Source organism: Accipiter gentilis, chromosome 25, assembly GCF_929443795.1.
Source record: "Accipiter gentilis chromosome 25, bAccGen1.1, whole genome shotgun sequence".
NCBI lineage: Eukaryota > Metazoa > Chordata > Aves > Accipitriformes > Accipitridae > Astur > Astur gentilis.
Window position 1 is genome coordinate 18,437,509 of NC_064904.1, and position 19,968 is coordinate 18,457,476.

At 45.6% G+C, this 19,968-nt stretch overlaps 1 long non-coding RNA gene across 1 annotated transcript in view; it reads right to left on the bottom strand.

Moving 5' to 3' along the window:
* LOC126050610 (uncharacterized) overlaps positions 1-19,139 on the bottom strand; it is an 83,829-nt gene extending 64,690 nt beyond the window's left edge. Inside the window, exon 1 of the long non-coding RNA XR_007509603.1 lies at positions 18,924-19,139. This is a non-coding gene — a long non-coding RNA (uncharacterized LOC126050610). The remainder of the gene's footprint in view (positions 1-18,923) is intronic.
* Positions 19,140-19,968: the final 829 nt, after the last annotated feature.

The window sequence follows — 19,968 nt, forward strand, 5'->3', positions numbered from 1 at the left end:
TAGATAAGTCTTTTTCTTCCCCTCCAGGGCAATTAATTTAACTTGAAATTTCAGTTGGGCTAACACATTGAAAGACAGCTTAGATATTCTTCTGTGGCTCTGAAGTGGGTCATGCAGAAGAAGCACATAGACTACAGATTAAAGACTAGCAATTAGGGGGGGGGAAGACATTTTAAATAACTTTAAGAGATGGAGATGGTCCTGTTTACTTTCCATGATGCGATGACTCTGAAACCTATCAATTGCCTTTACATACCATCAGTGTTAACTTTCAGAGCAGATCCTTTTAGTAGAAATTCCTATCCAATATGTATACTGAGAATCTCCACGTGACTCCTCAATAGCAAATACCCAGGAGACCCAGCTCCAGATTGCCTACACAGAGCACCATTCGCAAAGGACACCATCTCTCTCTCCTGTAATACACATGATCTTCTCCAGCTAAAGTCATGAGATATTAAAAATTGCCTTTTTTTCAATAATTTACTTTGCCGTCCTCTGACTACCAAGCGATGAGTGCCCTGGTTACTATAAAAGTCATGCACACATGTCTTCTGCCAGCATGGTGTCATGTCTTCTGTCAGTGTGTTATTTAGTACTCAGTGTTCCTATTATCTTCAAACCGGCTCTGGATTTGTTCCAAAGATTGCAATGTTATTCATGAAAACTTTGGTGGAGGGTTTACAGTCTGTTTGAGCAATAGATTGAAACAATGCAGGGTTTGGCAGGGGTAAGACATGGGGATTGGGGTTTGGGGGGGGAAAGACAGAGGGAGTTCATATCTATATGTGCCAATTATCAATCTGAGAGTCCATGTTAATCTGTCTGGATAAAAGAAATGCTGTGTGGTGAGGAAAATGTGAAGCACTGATACATGGAAGGAGGAAAATAGCTCTCCTAGACAGGAATCACCAGGAGAACGCCCAGCCAGGTTAAGTCCCCTCGCTACTTTGATTATTTGCCAATTTATTACCATGTCTGCTTTTCCAAACAAACAAATAAACAGAGCAGAAACCTGAAACATATCCCTATCAGGCTTCAAGATGAGACATTAGCAAAACTTTCATAAATGATAATTTTTCAGAGCTAATTTGGCCACTTCTTTGTCTCCCCAAATCCTGTCACTCTAAATCAGTGTAAGAGCTACCCTCTCTGGGTGGCTCCATTTTACTATCACCAGAATTATTCAAGCATATTAGCAGACTTCTAGCCAAGAATACCTTGTGGTCTGATGTAAAGTCTTGTTTTCCTTGATTAAACCTCCATTTCTTATATTTGTTAGAACAAACAAGCAATTGAATATTTTATTAGAAAGAATTTGATTTATTTTTGTTAGTTAATACATTTGCTCCATGGCAGAGCCTCAGGGGATGAATATTTTACTTCCTTGACAGCCCTAAAGGGATGACACTTATAGAGTCTGATCTCAGCCTCTTCTAGCAGTCTGCAAGTGGTGTTTTTTGCAGTACAGAGGAAAATTTTCAGATGCTAAGAGAACTTCTGCTCATGAAAAAAAAACCACCACCAAAACCAACATATCATTTTCACCCTCCTATTTAGTTATTGCAGTTTTGGCATCTGCCTCCTTGTGTCTGAATTCACATTTTTCCATGGATAATAAGTGTTGTCAATGCAATAGCAAATCCTAAGAGGCTCGCACACAGGTAGGAGCATTTGGCCCAAACGTAAAGAGGCTGTGGGATGTGTGTTGTGGAGAAGGCTGGTGTGCAGGTACGGACCATGCCTTAGGTATGGGGTGGGAATCTCTCTTCAAAGCATCCATTCTCCTCCTGAGACCTGTTTCTTTTTACCCCCAGACCTGTAGCAGTAAGCAAAGGGAGACTTTGAGTCTTTTTTCTGGCCAACACTACACACAGATGCTCTCTTCTTGCTACTCTGCACACCCTACATTCACTCTCAGCTCCTTGCTGCCAGCCCTTACAACAAAGGCCCAACATTTTCTTCAGAACAGATCCTCTAGATACCTGTTTTAATAGGACAACCAGTTTATCTCAGCCTCAGCAGTCTGGATTTTGACTCATACGTATATTTGGGCTACTAGCAGTAAAGAGTAAACTGAATTGGTGCGTAGTGTACCGATCGGAGATAAAATATTGATGCCATATTAAATTTCCAATCAGATCAGGACCCTGCTGAGCTGGGTATGATACAAACACAATGCAGGAGATGCTCTGTACTATAGAGAGTTTAAAGCGTGACAGATCAAAACACACAAAGGGTAGGATGGGAAGGTACCCAGGGCTACACCAAGGTCCAGTAGCGAAGCCAGAAGAAAATCCAAGATTTCATGCCTTCCCTGCTAAAGCATCCAAAATCTGCCTATGAACTGGAAAAGAAAAGCTGTTTAAAAGAATATAAAAGGGGGTCCTATTTAGGTTCAACTGGCATGCTCATTCTTGGACTGTCTGAGCCACGGATCCAACCATGAAGCAAATGGATGATGCAACTTCTCAATGACCCACTGCAAGGAGAGGTACAAAGAGGAGCTGCAAGGATGGATGAAGACAGAAACAAGCAGAGTACGTGATTGAACCGGGAGCTTCTGGTTTGTTCCAGGCAACCAGGACAAAGATCAAGGTCTTTCCCAAGCAAAGATCAAGTACCTTTCCCAAGGTACACATCTCTGGTCTGCACATCACCTAGCACCCAAAATTGCAAAGACAAGTTTACTCAAGAGGCAGTAAGCTCTGCCAAAGGCACTGACTGATTGAGGACTTGCTTCCTAACAAAGGTGATCCCAAACAAAAAATGTAGTCCCAAACCTCTCTAAACCCTGAGTGTACATACTTCAGCTGCCTGCTATCTCCGAAATCAGATCTGGATTCAAAATGCACAGCTTTTGCTTGTCTTTTCTTCCCAGGAATGATACTATAAGGGAAGAGGCAGTGTATTTAACAAAGCTGTTATGCGGTTTACTGATTGTGATTATTCAAGGCAAATGCTTTGAAGTAACAGCTTAGTGCAGAGTGACAGTAAACAAGATATAGAGATATACCTAGATGAGAAGAAAAATAAATGGCAATTAGAATTGATATTCTAGGTGTAGGGAATGCCGGTAAGACCTCAATCTCCAGCAACAACACTCTGCACTTGTATGGCCACTTCCCTGCAAAATCTCCAGGACAAATTACAATTGGCAATTACACATCACTGAACCCCGAAATGGCACGTGAACATTAGCCCAGCTACTGCATAGCTAAGACAAATGAAGAACAAAGAAAAGGGAAGCCCTATTTAGACCTTCTGTGCTCAGGGTTGACCTAACCACCTGCAACAGCATTTAAGCTCAATATAAGGGTAAGCAATTCAGACCAGCTCTTGACTTCCAACATAGTGAACACAGAGGAGTTGGGGACTCTATTCAGACAGGCCACTATAAGGATATTTTTTTTAAAATTGTCACTTCCCTTCCCCATTAACTGCACTGGGAACTAAGGACTGGCAGTCATGGATAACATGGGGCTGAACTGTTCCTCATCATCTCAATAACATTCATCTTAGGTATGGGTACCCATGGGGGTACCTGAGTCCAGGACTAAAGGATTTGCTCAGGACTGACCCCAGAGTCCAGGGCAGACCCAGGAACAGAATCCAGCAGCCTTGACTCTGAAGTAGAAGGTAAATGTGCAAGTTCAACCCTCCAGGACCTCTCTCAAAGCCCATGTGGGATGGAAATCCTTATGGGAAGCATGGAGGTCCCTGCACGGTGTCCTAGGAGAGGTGGCAGTTTGTAAACTTATAAACTGAGCACAAACTGAAGAACGGTCAGCAGAAGAAATACAGTTTTCTCTTTTCTAGTCTCTTTTGGCTCCTCTTACTTTGGTTGCGAACCTGCTTGCTGTTAGCTTTCAGTAGTCGGGCCAATGACAATTCTCATTTTAATTTTCCGATTTCCATAAATGTCTCTTCTTGGACCCAAGACACATCGGTTGTACTGCGGGAAATCCTCTGGTGGTGAAACTATAGCAACCCCATCGCTTTCAGTGAAGGAGTCTGCATACGGACTCCAAATTGTGTCTATGCAAACTTGGCATGGCCAAGGAGCTACCATACACTCTCATAGAACTGCAGGCTTTTGCTGCAAGTTCCCAAATACACTTGACCCACTAAAATCATATATGCTTTCTTCTCATCCAGATACCCCCTTCTCCTGTAAACAACCAGAGACGAACAAGGAGGTGGCCAGTACACCAAAACAACGAGCTGCCTTCAGGGTGCCAACAAGTCTCCTTCCTAGCTCTGGCATGAGTGAGATACCATAAAATACTATAGCGTTAAGATTCACTCCAATATTAACTTCCTCACTTATCTTTCCTCCTGAGCATTCCTGCATCTGAAGTCTGTAAAATGCCACCGTTCCAAGGGGTACGGCAAAGAATTACGACTTACCATGAACACTGTACGCGGAACATTGCTCTCTTTTTTCCCTTTTGTTCCTACCTAATTCTATTTTTTAGAAAAATTATTAAAACTAATTGCATTATTTAATCCCATCACATGAAATCCTCCAGTGTTTCATTAATCAATGTAATCAAGCCAATCAAAATAGATAAAGGAGATCTTTTAGCAGGCTTTGATGAGATTTTATCAAAATCTCAGTGCATATTGTAAAGCCTTAGCATCCTCAGAAGCAAACTAACTGTAGAATGTGGAAGCTTTATCAAGTAGGCACTAATAAAGCAGATGATGCTTGGACCATTTTAAGAGGCTCTCCATATTAAACTAATAACAGCAATGCTTTTGTATTATATGTAAAAAATATAAAAGCAAATGGAAATAGCATTCATTTTGTATACATAGAGAGATCGCTATAAAGCAATCACTTTTTTAAAGTAATGAAGAAGATACATGTCTGTGAGTCAGCAGACCATAAAGCCAGAATACTGTAAGGAAAATGCAGTGGGTAATGCAAAGGTTATATCAGAACAGCTGTGAAGAGCCTTATTAAAAGCACAAACCATTTCCTTTTAAATGTAGTACTCTTACTCCACATCTGAATCATAAATAAGTATGAATGAATAAGCTGTGTCTTGTGCAACATTGGCCTTGGCGTCTCTCCTTCCCCCTTCAGGTCATAGCTCCCATTCTTCATGCTTTTGTACTGACTAATCAGGAGTATGAGCTATTGAAATACTACCACAAGAACAGAAATTAAAGGGGTGTTGATGTAATACAGCACCATAAAACCAGGAAATGTGTATAGATGCTACAGTAGAAACACAAACTGGTGCCAGGTTGAACGAACGCCTTACCGAACACTTTGGCCAGAAGAGGTACAGCCAGGATCCCATCTAATGGACTTGGTGAACATCGTAAAAAATGCCATCAGTATTTCCCTATTGTTCCTGCCCCTTGCAGTTAGTTTGGCTTCTCAGATATAACAATTGCAGTAGTTACGAATCCACAAACGCAAAGACTTGCCAACACAGAAAGTCCTAAAACCTTGGGTTAAACAGGCCCTGTCTGATCTAGACCTATAAACTGACACAAGGCTGCTGCCTCTCAAGGGAGGTCCTCTCCTACCACTGGATTTCTACCAGTCGGAGCAGAGATGGTGTTAACAGAGTCTCTTGGGCATCCTGTGGACAGAAATATCTTTTACTCGCCTGGAGTCCTCCAGCTCAGCTCATACAGGTCTGACTGCGTGGCATACTCTGAATATTGTGCCACACTCTAGTCCTTGTCCTGCCTTCTTCATTTTCGTGTGTGCCTGGACCAGCTGTGGGGTCACCAGCACAGCTGGGATGAGGAGACACTGTGCAACCCCCAGTACTTATGTGCCATACTCCTTAGGATCTACTATCCCAGGAAACCTTGGGCAATTACCCCCTTGGCTCAGTCCAGCCTGGCTTAGGAGACCCCCCGAAAAATCGCATCCCAGGGAACAGACCTTGGAGCACCAAAGAAATCAGCCTGGCAATTAGCACTCATTGCTGGCAAAGAAGAGAGAGTTGAAAAATGAGCACCGCCTTCTCTTAGAGCTACCTTGACACTTGTTCCAGCTGAAAACACTGGAAGTTTCACCACTTTCTTTCATTAAAAGACTCTTTGGGCCAAATCCTCCTCCCCCAGCTGGAGCTGTATTCTCCTTCCCTTTTTTCTCTTAGGCTACAACATGGAGATAGGCAACAGGTAGAGCTCAACGTTGGCCATTTTCACAATGAGTTCAGCACTTCAAAAGGCACTGTTAGAGCTGAACAATGACAGGGATAAAATCCAGCGGAAATAATGAAGGAGGAGGATCTTGGGTTTTATTTAAAATCAGGCAACATGGCACCACTTGATTGCTTAGAAAGCTGCTGGACTGAGTGTGTAGGTAGCAGCCCAACAACAGCAAAACCTAATGAATGCTGTAATTTCGCCTTATGTTGTGCTTTCGTTTCAATTCTGTGTTGCAAATGGTTTTAAATGGAATTAAGCTTGTCTCCCTCACAAGCAGACTTTGCTTTTTTTCTCTTCCTTTCCTTTACCCAAGCGCCCAACAAATACAGCTCAATTTAAAAATAAAACCAGGACCGAGCAAAGGAAAATGTTAGTCACAGGAGTAGCTGAGCTCTCTGTAGTCTGCAAAAACAGCGCGAGGGGCCATGGATGAGCAGTTGTGGGCACCTCCAGCCTGATCCACCTGTCTGGGCTGTGTACTCAAAGGAGCAGCCCTGCTCTACATCTGCTGCAAAATTGGACCTGATACGCCTAATGCAATCCCTTCGAAATGGAGCTAGAGTTTTGCTTTGAAAGAGTTATATTTACTCTTGAACTCAACTTCGCGTTACCAGACCTCATCCGTAATCCCTACGGTGCCAAAAAGTCACTTCACATTAGCTGAAATCAGAGCTTTCTAGTTACGGACACGCAAGGTCAAACTATTCTCAAAACATTTTCCAGCAAGTTGAAACACTGAAAATATTCTCTGGAAAAATCAGTATAGTTCCACTGAAGGGAATGGCATGCGATCAGCAGGGGCTCTCGCTCCTTCCTTATAGCCATTATAATCTGAGGATGAGTTTATTATGTTAACTGGTTAATTAACCAATATAGCTCATCATGTCCTAACTACTGTCATCAGAAGGAAAAGATTTGTTTCATCTCGATATTCAGCCATTAGAGAAATAAACCCAGAGATTTGGGGTTTGTGGAGGGGGGGTTCCCACTGTCACAATTTTATTATATTTTTTTCATTCCATTGGAATGGTTTTTGTTGTGCTTTTAAGATGTTTAAATACATCAAGGGGAGGTCTAAAATTTGTGTTGGTTTTTTTTTTTTTTTTTTTGGGGGGGGGGGAGGTTGCATCTTTAATTTAAAATAATATTATCAGGAGGGGGAGAAATTGTAGCGGGATGCTGGGATCCCAGTCATCCCAGCACGCCACGCCGCTGCTCTTTGGACAGCAATCACAGGAGCCCGGCAGCAAGCTGTGGACGAGGTTCTTCCAAGCGGCAGCATCTGGCTCTCTGGCAAGCAGAACAGGCGGCCGCACCGACCGCGTTGGAGTTGCCCCCGGGTTTGTCACGTGGGGAAGCTGCTGACGGACCGTCTGGGTTGCTCCGTCCTTGTCTCAGTTACGTTTGCTTTCGATGCAAAAAGGTACACAAATCCCCGTACCGATCCCCGCGGCTGGTAGTTTCCACTTGCTCGTGCTCCTCCATGCGTTGCGTTACGGTCAAACGAGTGTATTTCCCTGTGCCCGCACCCAAAGTGCCCCAAATTGAGCCACGGCTCGCACCCATGCAGAAGGATGACCAAAACCAAAGTTCCTGTGAATTTAAGGCTGCCTCTCAGGATGTCGTATTAGCAAAAACCTGCCTGACATTTTAACGTAGTTGCGTTTTTATGAATAGCTGGTTAATCAAACAATTTTCTGATTCTTTTTCTTCTCGCAAAAGCTTTGCCTGTTCACGTTGGGGAAGGTAAATGTCTCCTTTCTTGTACTGTAAGCAACACAACTGCAGGTGGTGGTGATTTCTAGAGCGCTGGGATCGACGTCGCTGGTGCCGCGGGACACCGGCATCGAAGACACGCTCTGAGCAGGGGGTACTGTGTTTGGCGCGCGCCTGCTCCCTCCCTTCTTCACCCACTTCCCACCAGTGGAACAATTACAGCAGATTTGTACAATAGTGGAGATTTTTTTTAAAATGCGTCTAAACGCAACCCAAACCTGCTCATATTAAAGCAATTAAGGAATTAAGGGATGTCACAGCATGTGGGGAGAACTAAGCTATTATTTAATATCTTGATAGATAGTAAGTTCACTGAAAATTTGAGTATCATGCCATTCAAAACTATTTGTGAGTGTGGGTGAAATTGGGAAAATAAAAAAGTCTTAATTCATTTGGATGTCCTTTTAAGGAAGACTTTTATTTTGAAAATGCCAGTGTTGTTTTTTTTTTTTTACTTCTTGTAAATAAAACTTTTTTTTATTTTAAAATAGCATTTTCCTACCAAAAATAGACTAAAAAAAGTTTTTAAATAGCCTAAAAATAAAATATTTTATGTCAGCTAAGCACAATGCCTGCAGTTGATTCAAAATCACATTTCCAAATATTTTTAAATTTCCTGTAAAATCATGGGGTGGGGGGTAGTTTTTAGCTGTATATAGTCAACTCTTATCCTGACTGTTTTCTGCTTCGGTCACCAAAAAGAAAATGCATTATCCACCCAGCTCTGTACGTAAGGTGTTCAAAACTCTACTGAAGCACTTGGGATTAACGCACCAACTCTCCCATTAGCCAGACGACTCCCTTCTGCGTTGGCTCAGGAGAAGGAAAAGTTGGAAGCCCAAGACCAGAGTAGATGAATGGGTTGGTACTGGATGAGTTTTCTAAGAAATATCCTAACAAGAGTCAGTCTGGGAAGAAGTTCAGGCTAAAAGCTTGTCTGCAGTACTGCAGAGAAAAGGGAAATCCCAGCTATCGGCAAGGTGACCGCTTAGGGAAATCACAGAAGGAGGATTTGGTGAGTGAGAGACATTCCCAGGTGCTTTTAAGTCTTTATAAGGATTCAGCATGGAGGGTTGGCTGCCTTAAAGGGAGAAAAAAAAAAAAAAAAAAAAAAAAAAGAAAGAAAAAAGAAGGAAAGGCAAGCATAAAAACTCATTTTACCATAAGAGTAAGGAAACACAGAATAATTAAAGTACAAACTGACATTTGATGGGTTTCTAAATGTTCCTTCGGGACAAACACTTGAAAGTATTTGATCCATGCTGCAACATTTTTGTTGGTTTTAATAAATTTGGAATCTAGTCTCTCCTTCCTTCTCCCAAGCCACATACCCAGGCAAAAACTGGCTCTAAGAGGAGGGCATATCCAGTGCCACTTCCACCACTGCCATATGCCCTGAGAACCCAACAGCCTGGCTCTTTTTCACTTTCACCATAAGGACGTTGATGTTAGCGCATGAAAGGAAGAAGAAAATATTTCAGTGAGAGGAGAAAACTCCCGAGGCTATTAATTCATATAACCCAAGATATCTGATAATGCCGGGGATGGGCATGAAGATGCCCCTCTCCCCCTCAGGATGCCACTGCTTTCTCGAGGACCAGGAGCGGGACGCCGCAGGGGAACTATGCCACCTCTAGCAAATTTGGGCAAATTTCCCTCCATATTCTTCAGTCTTTTAAAAAGGGGGAACTTTCCAGGGTATAATTTGCAATTCTTTGGTTCCTAGCGAGGGAGCTGGGTTTTTAAAATACAACTGGTTCTAATTAAGGCAAGTAGCCAAATTAAGCAAGCTGCATGGTGGTGTACTTGCGGCAGAGCTGCCTCCAAGTCCGGGATCATGAGGTGAGCAGAGGGCAAAAGCAACTTTTTGCAAATGTTTGCGAGACTCGCTATTGGAATGAGCACCTTGCACTCTTGATCTGCCTCAGATGTGTAGCCGCGTGAGTTTTTACACATCCTTCAGTTAAACCTGAGCAAAATTTAGCACTCTGGGAGATCATGTGGAGTTGTCCATTTGCTCGCTTCTCCATGGGTCTCTAAACCACATAAACGGTGCTTCATCGAGGACCGTAGAGGTGTCATTTGAAATTCCTTCTCTGGGAGATGCTGTGAGTGTTATTTCCTTGGATTTTGCAGACAGGCGATAAGACGCCTGAAGAAGGGGTGTCAGTGTGCATGTGCGAAGCGGTTGAGGCACCAGCCCGGTCCTCCCACGAGCTTTTTGTTTGACCTTAATTCGTAGGACAGTTCCTCCCTTGCAAAATGGAGATAATACATCCCTATATCATCCAGGTATGCTGTGAATTAATTCATTAGCACTGGTAAGGTATTCAAATGCTAGATTTATTTCCTCACTAATGGTAATTAAAGAATTTAATAATATACAGAGTAATAACTAGAGTTTCATTCAGCATGAAGTTCTTTTACTGGCTCGCCCACAAATATCTGATTACTGGTCAGCCTTTTTTTTTACAATCCGTAACATCCTTGTCTACCTTTTTCTAAGGTCTCCAACTGCGTTTCTCAAAACCATTGTGCCATTTCCATGCCAGGCTGATTTTTCCTTCAAGTTTTTGAGTTATGCACAAGTTTGACAAAATGGCCACGTTTGGAGCAAGGATGTACAAACTCCTAAGGCTCGGTGCTGCAGTGTGAAACCATCTTTGTGCGAGCATAGAGTTTTCTCTCAGAAATAGTTTTCCTTGAAACGAAGGCCCACTTGGGCTGCAAAACTAGCTCTTCTGCCTGAGAAACAGTTTTCACATCTCTTTTCTTTAGCAAATGGACTTGGATTTGTGATCCTAGTGCATGCAAAAAATCTGGAGTGTTAAAAGTCCTGTGTTTCATCAATAATGATTTATATATCTCACACTGGAAAGCTTTTTTGAATGACTAGTGCAGGGTAAAATACAGCCAGTGGTGTTTATATTAGTTCTTTTTTTTTTTTTCTAATAGGCTTTAAATAATAACCCCTGTTACAATTCAAGCACAGAGGCTCTACAGTACAAGAGGCTAGCATGAAAAAAAAATATTTTATTAAAAAACGCGCTCTGGTTTAAAAGTTCTTAGTTATGTGAAAGGAATTGGCTTGCTTTCTTTTGTAGTGTTTCTTTAATAAAGAACCGCAGTAAGTTAAGGGGAGCTGGGCAATTACACTATTATACTATAATTTGCATTTCTTAGTAATGCTTATGTCAAAAAAGGTTGGAAAGTCACATTTCAGTAAAATATTTAAATTGCTGACATAGACTGTGACTGTGCCTGTGACATAGACTAAAGACATACTGCAACTTGTTCTGAATTTCTCAGCAGATACCAAACATGTAGGTTTATGGACTGTATAGACTAAATCACAGCAAATGCCCTAAATATGGAGCTACAGAAACCTACTCCCAGCTCCACGCTCAGGTAGGAATCCTATGGCAGTAGCCCAAAATCCTACAGGTAGTCCAAAAGCAAAGTATGACACAAGAAAAATACGCTGAGGCTAAATGCAAAATATTACAAAAACCAAAATGGGGCTGAAGTTACTGCTTTCCTACATTTCACTAAAGACGAGACGGTGAACTGAGGAAGTGGAAATACATACTCTCATTTTCCTCAAAAGCAATACAAGGAAGAGACACGTGGCACAGCAAGTCCTAGCTGGACATTCATGCCCCGACCAACTCCATCCTCCTGCACACACACACACAAGCACCGGCGCTGTGCCGATCATCATCCTCCTCCATCCTCCTCCTCCCAGCCTCAGGCAGGGCTGAAGAGCCCGTTTCTGCCCTTTCTCCTCTCCAGCAGACTATTGCCTTTGCACCAGCCCTGATCCCAGCACTGCCCGGAGAAGGGGAGCAGAAAGACAAGCTGGAGCATTGGTCACGGTTCTCCTGCTCAAAGGAACACCTGCAGCCAGTTTTACTCTCACCCATCCTCGCCATAGCAAGCTTCAAAGAAACTACCGGCGTGTTTTATCTGTTATCTGCACCTCATCCTGATGGCTCTGGGTTTACGCATTGAAGAGAAGAACTTCAGGGCTTGGAGGACATTCTCCAGGTCTCATCCACAGACTCAGCACAAAACAAGCAAGGCTATGCTTTGGGTGGCCAAACCAAGACACCTCAGAAGGATTCTGCTCTCGTTAATTGGATCGTCGGCGCCTCCTGAACTCGGACCCCCCGCCCTTGGTGTTCAACGTTGCCGTGTCAATCAAGTCGCCGCATCAATTGAGGCAGCCACATCACTGGTCCGCCTAAACAAGGCACCAAAATATGGTCACAGTGATTACAGGAAAATACATGGGCAGGGTTGCGTTATTTACCGACTCCTGCATTTCAGCCGTGGATGCAAAAACCTTTAACGGAGGCGTCACCTTGCACCAAGAAGGAGCAGCTCCAGGTTAGAGCAGCTCAGACTGTAAACGTGGCTTTGTCACCTAAATGCAGGTGCCCAGCGTCACCCGAGGTGTCCCCGGGTGTCCCGGTTGGCCTCCAGCTGCTGAACCAGGGGGGCACAGATCTCCTGCAAGTCCTCTGCCAGACCCACCGGTGCCGCCTGGGTGTCTCAGGGACTCGAGGGCGACTTGGATGCTCCTGACGAGCACGTTCAGGCAACCGATTCGAACCCTGCGCCACAGCGGTGCGTGGGGACGGGACAAGGCTAAGAAACGACAAAAAAAATCTACCCAGAAGGCATTTATTTTCCCAAGAAACCTCCCGCCAAAGGACCTGATCGCGGTGTTTATCAGTGAGTGCGCACGAAAGGAGGGGTTTTGCTTCTCAACAACCTGTTGATAGCAGATTTACCTACACCATCAGTATGAAAATAAACACAGAAGGCAGGCACGCTTCCACGGAAAATCCTGCTGCGTCTGGTTCAAGTCCCTGCTTCTTAGACACAGGCATAAACCAGCGTGTCATTAACGTCCCCCTTACAGGGATAGACTTTCGAGAAATAAAAAGACGGCCCCTAGCACGGCTGTCTCCGGAGAGGAAAATGAAAGCTCCCGAAACTCCTCTTCTCCTGTCAAAAAAAAAAAAAATCCCTTCTCGAGCAGCCATCTGAGGAGGGACGGGAGAGGGGGAGCTGCGGGAAGAGCAGCGCTCCGGCGAGCGAAGATGAGAAGAAGGAGGTGGGCATGGCACCGTCCCCGGGGACTCGCGTCCTCCCGTACCATTAAGCCCGCGGGCAGATCAGCCGGGGCTCTGGGAGCAGGCAGGGGAGGGAGATGAAAGGCTCCTGGAAGGAATCAGGTGCAGAGGGTGGGCAGATGCTGCTAAAGAGCAAAGAGACCCGGCCAGGCTCATTTGTCTGGAAGGGAACCAGCAGGAACTTTCTTTTTATCTCCGATTGCGGATGTTAGGGTAGTTCCTAAAGGCCACGGCCAGTTTGGACCCCACCGCTCTGCCTCTCCCTGCCTGTACAGGGAAGGAAATCACGGCGTTATGGTTTTTCCGCAGGTAGAAAAAAAATCCCTCGCTGCGATGGCCACGGACGCGTTAACTCCTCTCTGCCTGCGGGACCCGGTCGGGCTCTAACCTCTCCCGGCAGAAACCCGCCCGGGTGACGTTTGGTCTGTCTGTCCAACAACCAGTTGAACGTGGCCGGGTGTTTCTGGTCCGAACCACGGCTCTGCCGGAGCCGGCCCTGCCCGGCCGCTGCCCGAGGATTAGCCGTGCTCCACCTGGTCTGGCTGGGATTTAACGGGGGACCCCCTTGCCAGGCAGGGTGAGCGGGGCACAGCCCCGTCTGTCTGTCTGTCTGTCTTCCTGGGGATTAGCCTGGCCCCACCAGGGTGGACCCAGCCTGAGCGGCTCTTCTGCGTGGGCTGGTGGGCCACAGCTGTCTGTCCGTCCGTCTGTCTGAGAGTTATGGATGAGCACTGCTCTGCCCATCCAACCACCATGTCAGTCTGTCTGTCTGAGAGTCATGGATGAGCACTGCTCTGCCCATCCAACCACCATGTATGTCTGTCTGTCTGAGTCATGCTCTGTCCATCCAACCACCGTGTCTGTCTGTCTGTCTGAGAGTCATGCTCTGCCCATCCAACCACCATGTCTGTCTGTCTGTCTGAGTCATGCTCTGTCCATCCAACCACCGTGTCTGTCTGTCTGTCTGAGAGTCATGCTCTGCCCATCCAACCACCGTGTCTGTCTGTCTGTCTGAGAGTCATGCTCTGCCCATCCAACCACCATGTCAGTCTGTCTGTCTGAGAGTCGTGCTCTGCCCATCCAACCACCGTGTCTGTCTGTCTGTCTGTCTGAGAGTTACGGATGGGCACTCCTCCGCCCACCCTACCATCATGTCTGTCTGTCTGGGAAGGGAGGCTGGACACACTCTCATGTCCGTCTGTCAGGGAGCCCAGCCACACGCTGCCATGTCTGTCCATGAGGAGCTGCTGGGCACAGCCCTGTCCATCTGTCTGTCCGTGAGGACAGGCCGAGCATCGCCCCGTCTGGCTGTCCACGAGGGGATGCTGGGCACCGGCACCGGTACCGCCGTACACCCCCGTCCCCACTGCCTCCTTCCTTCCCCCCCACCCCGTGGAGATTAAAAACTGCCGGAGGGGGAATAGCCGGGATTAGACCCGGGGGCCGGTGGAGAGAAGGGGGGGGGCAGCCAGCGGCCGCATTGTCTCGCACCAACAAAAACACCCCCCCAAAAAAAAAAAAATCCTATTTTTTCCCCATAGGAGGTGGCTGAGCGGGACAGCCCCCCCCCCCCGCATGCAGGACCCCAGCTGGAAATCCTTCCCCCCCCCCAAAAAAGAAAAACCCAAAACCCACCCGTGACACCCCCCCCCCCGCATTACCAGCTCTGCTTTTCCAGGCACGGGGGTCCCCCCCCGGCTCAGTACAGGACAAAGATGGGGAAAGTTGTCGGCGGGGATGACTTTGGGGGGGGGGGGGGGGGAAGCTGGGGAGGGGGGATTTTCCGTTCATTTGGGGATTTTGGGGTTGGGTTGGGGTTTTTTTGGAGGGCAAGAGTGCGCTGCTCTGATTTAATTCTTTTCTTTGCAATTATCGAATCAACTTCGTTTCTGAGGAATGGGGGGGGGGGGTTGAGCAAGACTTTGTTTAACTCGGGGAAGGGCGCGCACCGCCCGGCACCGCTCCGCGCCCCCCCCCCCCCCCCGGCCCGGCTCCGCAGCCGCGGAAACACCGCCCGGCTCCGCGGCTTGACCTGAGCGGTGCCTCCTAGGGAAAGACAAAAAAAAAACCAAAACACCCAAAAGCCACCAAAAAAACCAAAATATACAGAGCAAACCCTTCGCCGCCAACGCTCGGCATAAATACACCTTATCAGCAAATCGAGCGAGTGAAAGTTTAATTTTTTTATTATATATATATATATATTTTTTTTTTTTAAGCCCAAAGAAAAGACTTAAGCGAAGGCGTCGCTCAGGCGAACGCTGGCGCTTGGCAGCGTTGGAAAGGAGCCGGGGGGGGGGGGGGGGGGAAGGACTTTTCCCTTGGCTGTGGGGCACGGATTCGTTTGCAAACTGCAGCTTAACCGCTACCACCACTCCGCATTGTCATGCTCTTAAATGTCCTGAATTAGGCAGCTCTTAAAAGTCCCTTTAAACCAGGCGGCGGGGGCGAGCCCTATTTGCACAACTTCTTGGGGTTGTGCTGCCACGAAGGAAAAAAAAAAAAAAAATTAGGAAAAAAAAAAAATAATAATACGAAGGGAGGGGGTTGAGGGAGGGGGGCAAAGCGGCGGGGATGATGCTGCTGGGTGGGTTGGTTGGGTTTTTTTTTTCTCGGTGGAGCGGGGGAGACGGCGGCGATGCCTGGGTGCTGCTGGTGCTGCCGGAGGAGGGGATGAGCGGTGGCCGGGCAGGGCGGAGGGGGCCGCGGGGTGCAGGTCCCCCAGCACCTCTCAGGTACGAGCACTTGCCTTGACATTGATGTAACTACATTAGAGTTAATGGCAGCAGCCTGGTCCTCATTATTAATTGTCTTTGTGTTTGGATAAAGTATGTAATCTTCTCCTCAACCACACCATTAAAATAGGTTGCCTTTTCAATTAAGAACTGTCTTGAGCACAGCAGTCAATTTTCCTAATGAAGATGCATTATATTTTCACTTCTTTTTTTTTTTTTTTTTTTTTAATAATGGGAAAATCCCACGTTTTCATTAGGCGTGATTACGGAGAAAGTACAAGAGGGGGTTTGTCTAAACTAAATGTGGCCCGTGTAGTGTATTAAATACCAGGCTTTTAAATAAATTGAAATTTCATACAGATAAGACGCGAGGTTGGGGTACAAATACGGTCAGATTCGCTTCCTTCAGATTAAAAAAATGCAGGGTCCATTCTTTAAAACGCACTTATCAGATAGAAAATAATGATTAAACCAACTAAACTCGACTCTTAGCTGCAATTACTCGGGTAAACTTTTCACTCAGCCTAGTTTGCTTACATTAAACCTGAGGATGATGCTTTAAAATAGACTCGCACTTTCTGCTAATGTGCAGCTTTGGGGAACAAATAGCACAGTTTAATCATGCAGAAACACACAGGAGCCAGAATAGTCTCACAATTAATTTACCAAAATAAACCCGAAGCTGCCTGCATTGTTTAATATTTAGCTTCCACTCCCCTCCTTCCCCTGGAGAAAAACAGCCCCGGTTCTTTAGAAAGGAGAAAGGTTGGGGGAGCTTTGGAGGAGTTGGGATTTTTCCTCCTTGTTTTTTTTTTACCTTGGAAAAGAAATATTCCATCGCGTGAAAGCAAAGAGTTAAATTTTACATAATGTAAAACACCTTAAAAAAAAAAAAAAAGAAAGAAAAAGAGAGAAAAAACCAAAACACTACGGGGGGAGGGGGGGGGGGGGGGGGGAAAGTGCGATATTTGTGAGCCTGAGAAGCTGCAAGAGGACCGACCGTGTCTGGATTTCACGGCAGTGTTGTACTTGTGGGATCTTTGTTACCGGACACACAGACACCCGCGGACGCACAAGCCAGCCCCTTCCCGCACGGAAAATACTGTTACCCATATACAATTTAAGAAGGGAAAAATTATCTGTAGTCTTCGGAGCTAGTTTTAAAGTTTCCAATATGAAAAATCACTGCCTGCAAGGGAGAAGGAAGTTAAGCATAAGAGTAATTTCTTATTCACATGGTAACAACAGTTGGTTTCTGATCTTTTGCAAGCTTTCTGCATTGTGGCTTTGCGGGGGGGGGGGGCTGTTTTGGGGGTTTCGGGGGGTATTTTTGTAATGAACATTTGTTTCTCCACCAGCCCAGCGGCTAAAGAAGATCTGCAAAGAATGGCAAAGAAGATTTTCGATTAAAACCTTAGCCCATCTCCACGGATTACTTTATATCGATTCCTATATATATGGCTGCAATTGATGGGCTCTAATTAAAAATCCAAAGGGGGGAAAAAAAAAATAAAAGTTCTTTCTGGGTCTCAATAAAAGGAGCTTTTCATATACGGGAAATAAAGGTTGTAAAAGGTTACAAACGAAAGACTAGTTTAAAGCTTCTCTGCGGTTTTCTTTTCTTCTTTCTTACAAAACCCCTTTTCTGGCTCTTTCTCTCCCTCCCCCCCCCCCTCCCCCCGACCCCTTCATTTCTCCCAAGTTTGCCAACACGCAAGATATGGGACTGTAACCGTTATTTTAATATCTGGGTTGGGAGCTATAATCTGATTGCTGCAGAAAGCTGCTCATCAAGGTAACTTCATGGCCTGGAGAGAAAAATTATGTAAACTGGCAGTATTAGCGCCTTTCATCAACACACGGGGACACACGGACACACGGACACACGGACACACGGACACCCAGCCCTTCCCCAACCTCCCGCACCGGCCCCCGGGGGACGCCCCGCACCGGCCCCCACGCGTGTCCCCCCCCCCCCCCCCCCCCCCCACGCACAGCCTCCCCCCCGAGACTATTTATTTATTTATTAAATGCGGTGGATTTATTTCTCGATTTCAGTTTTGGGGTTTTTTTCTTTTTGGGGGGGTACGATTCCCCCCCCCCCCCCCCCCGGTGCACATAAGAATTCCCTCAGGTGCAAGCCCTGACCTCACTTTCTCTGCTTTCGGGGTAGAGTTTTTAGGACTTGTCTGGCTCCGAAATGAGCTGGACAAATTGCAGATCGCCCCTAAATGCCTCCACCATCCCCTCCTTTCCTCCCCCGGGCCCCCCCATCCCAATTATGAAACTTGGTTTCATCTAGGTGAAGGTGCTGCCTTTTTTTTTTTTTTTTTTTTTTTTCCCTTCTCCAAAGGAGGTGACGGCTCTGCCATCCCACTCCCAGACGCTTGAGTAAGGAGGGGGATATTTTTTTTTTTTATTTTTTTTTTTAGCATTCCGGCATTTTAAAACGAATCCGACCCTTTTTCGAAGTGACACAGCTTTGCCAGTGTCTCTGGCTTTGCACCCCCAAAAAGGGATATTTGGGGGTGAGGGGGAGTGTCGAACTAAAAAAAAAAACAACAAACAAACAAACAAACAAAAAAAAAACAAAACAAAAAACCCAAACCATTAAAAAAAAACGCAACCCGCAATTGAATTGCAGATAAACTTCAAGGAAAGTCTGGAATATTTTAACTAGACACAAATCCGATGAGGGAAAAGCTTAAAAGTGCGTAGCATGCATCGCTTTCCGGAGCCGATCAGAGGTACAAAGATGACAAATAATAAATCAGTTCATTTGGGGGGGAGGAGGTTGCTTCCTTCCTTAACTTTCACCCGACCTGTATAAATGTTTTTTTTATTATTATTTTTTTTTTTCCCCTTGGTCATAATATTACAAAGGCATCAGCTCAGCGCGATCAGCCTGGTGAGCGATACACACGGCAATAAAACCACTCGCGAAACGGTCGCGTTAGTAAGAAGAGTCGGAAATTAAATCAGAGGAAGGAGAAGTAAAGAGGGAGAAAAAGCAGAGAAGAAACACAGCTATGCAGAGAGAGAAAATGGCTCTGTAACACGATTGGCATCGGAAAGTTGGAGAACTTACTGAGAAGCAGAAGTTACAGTTTCTTTTCATCCCAGAAGCAGATTTTGGTTCTCTGAGCACAAAGTTCTTAGAGGGCAGAAAATCACACATCTCCACTCACTCCCCGTTAGCCCCAGCTAGTCTGGCTCTCTGGGACTGTACCTGCTCTGAAACGCTTTCCAAATGGACCAGAAGAGATTGGAAAGTTTAAAAAAAAAAAAAAAATCATTAAAAAAAAAACCCTCAAGTTCCTACAGCTGCAACAATTATTAATTTTTTTTTTTTTTTTTTTTTTTTTTGCAACTTTTCCCCGAGCTGCAGAAGGCTGAAGGCAGAGGCAGCTGCAAAGTGTGTGCAGGATTGCTCCAGGAAAGAAGGTTCCCCCTTTTTCCCCCTCTCAGATCCAATCTTTGCAAGAGCCATTCCGACACATTGCTAAGCTAAAGGGAAATTCTCTTTGATAAAGCGGTGTTCCCAGCTTCTGGGTTTTAAAACCTAAATCTATATTCAAATCTGGCTGAAGGTGTGTTCTGGGATTTATGAAAGCCTCTTAAAGGGGTAAATTTACCAAACCGTGACAAAATCATCACAATCTTACTTTAGACATCTGAAGTGGATGAGAATTTTAAAGAGACCCTTGTTTATTTAAGTAACACTGTCCATCTCTGCCACTTGTTTTATTGGCCGCGTGAATTATTCCCAACTTCTCAGGCTGGGGGGGAGGGTTGGGAGAGGGGGGGGGGGAGGCAGAGGGAAAGGCTGGGATGTCCCTGCTGCCTCTGGCAGGCTGCAGGCAGGGGCAGCAGCTCTGCCTGCCCACTGCCCCCGGCCAGATGCAGGCAGGGCTGGCAGCCCGGCTGGGCTGCGAGGGCTCCGCTTCCAAACCTGCTCTCCCAGCTACTTTCTTCAGGCACTGAATTTGATTTCTCTGCCTCAGCCCGGCTTCCTCCAGCCCCCAAACACCCCTTTCTTTTTTTTTTTTTTTTCTTTTTTTTTTTTCTTTTTTTTCCCCCTCTTTTCCCCCTTTTATTTTTAATCGATTTCGAAAATACCCTCCTGGTCAGGA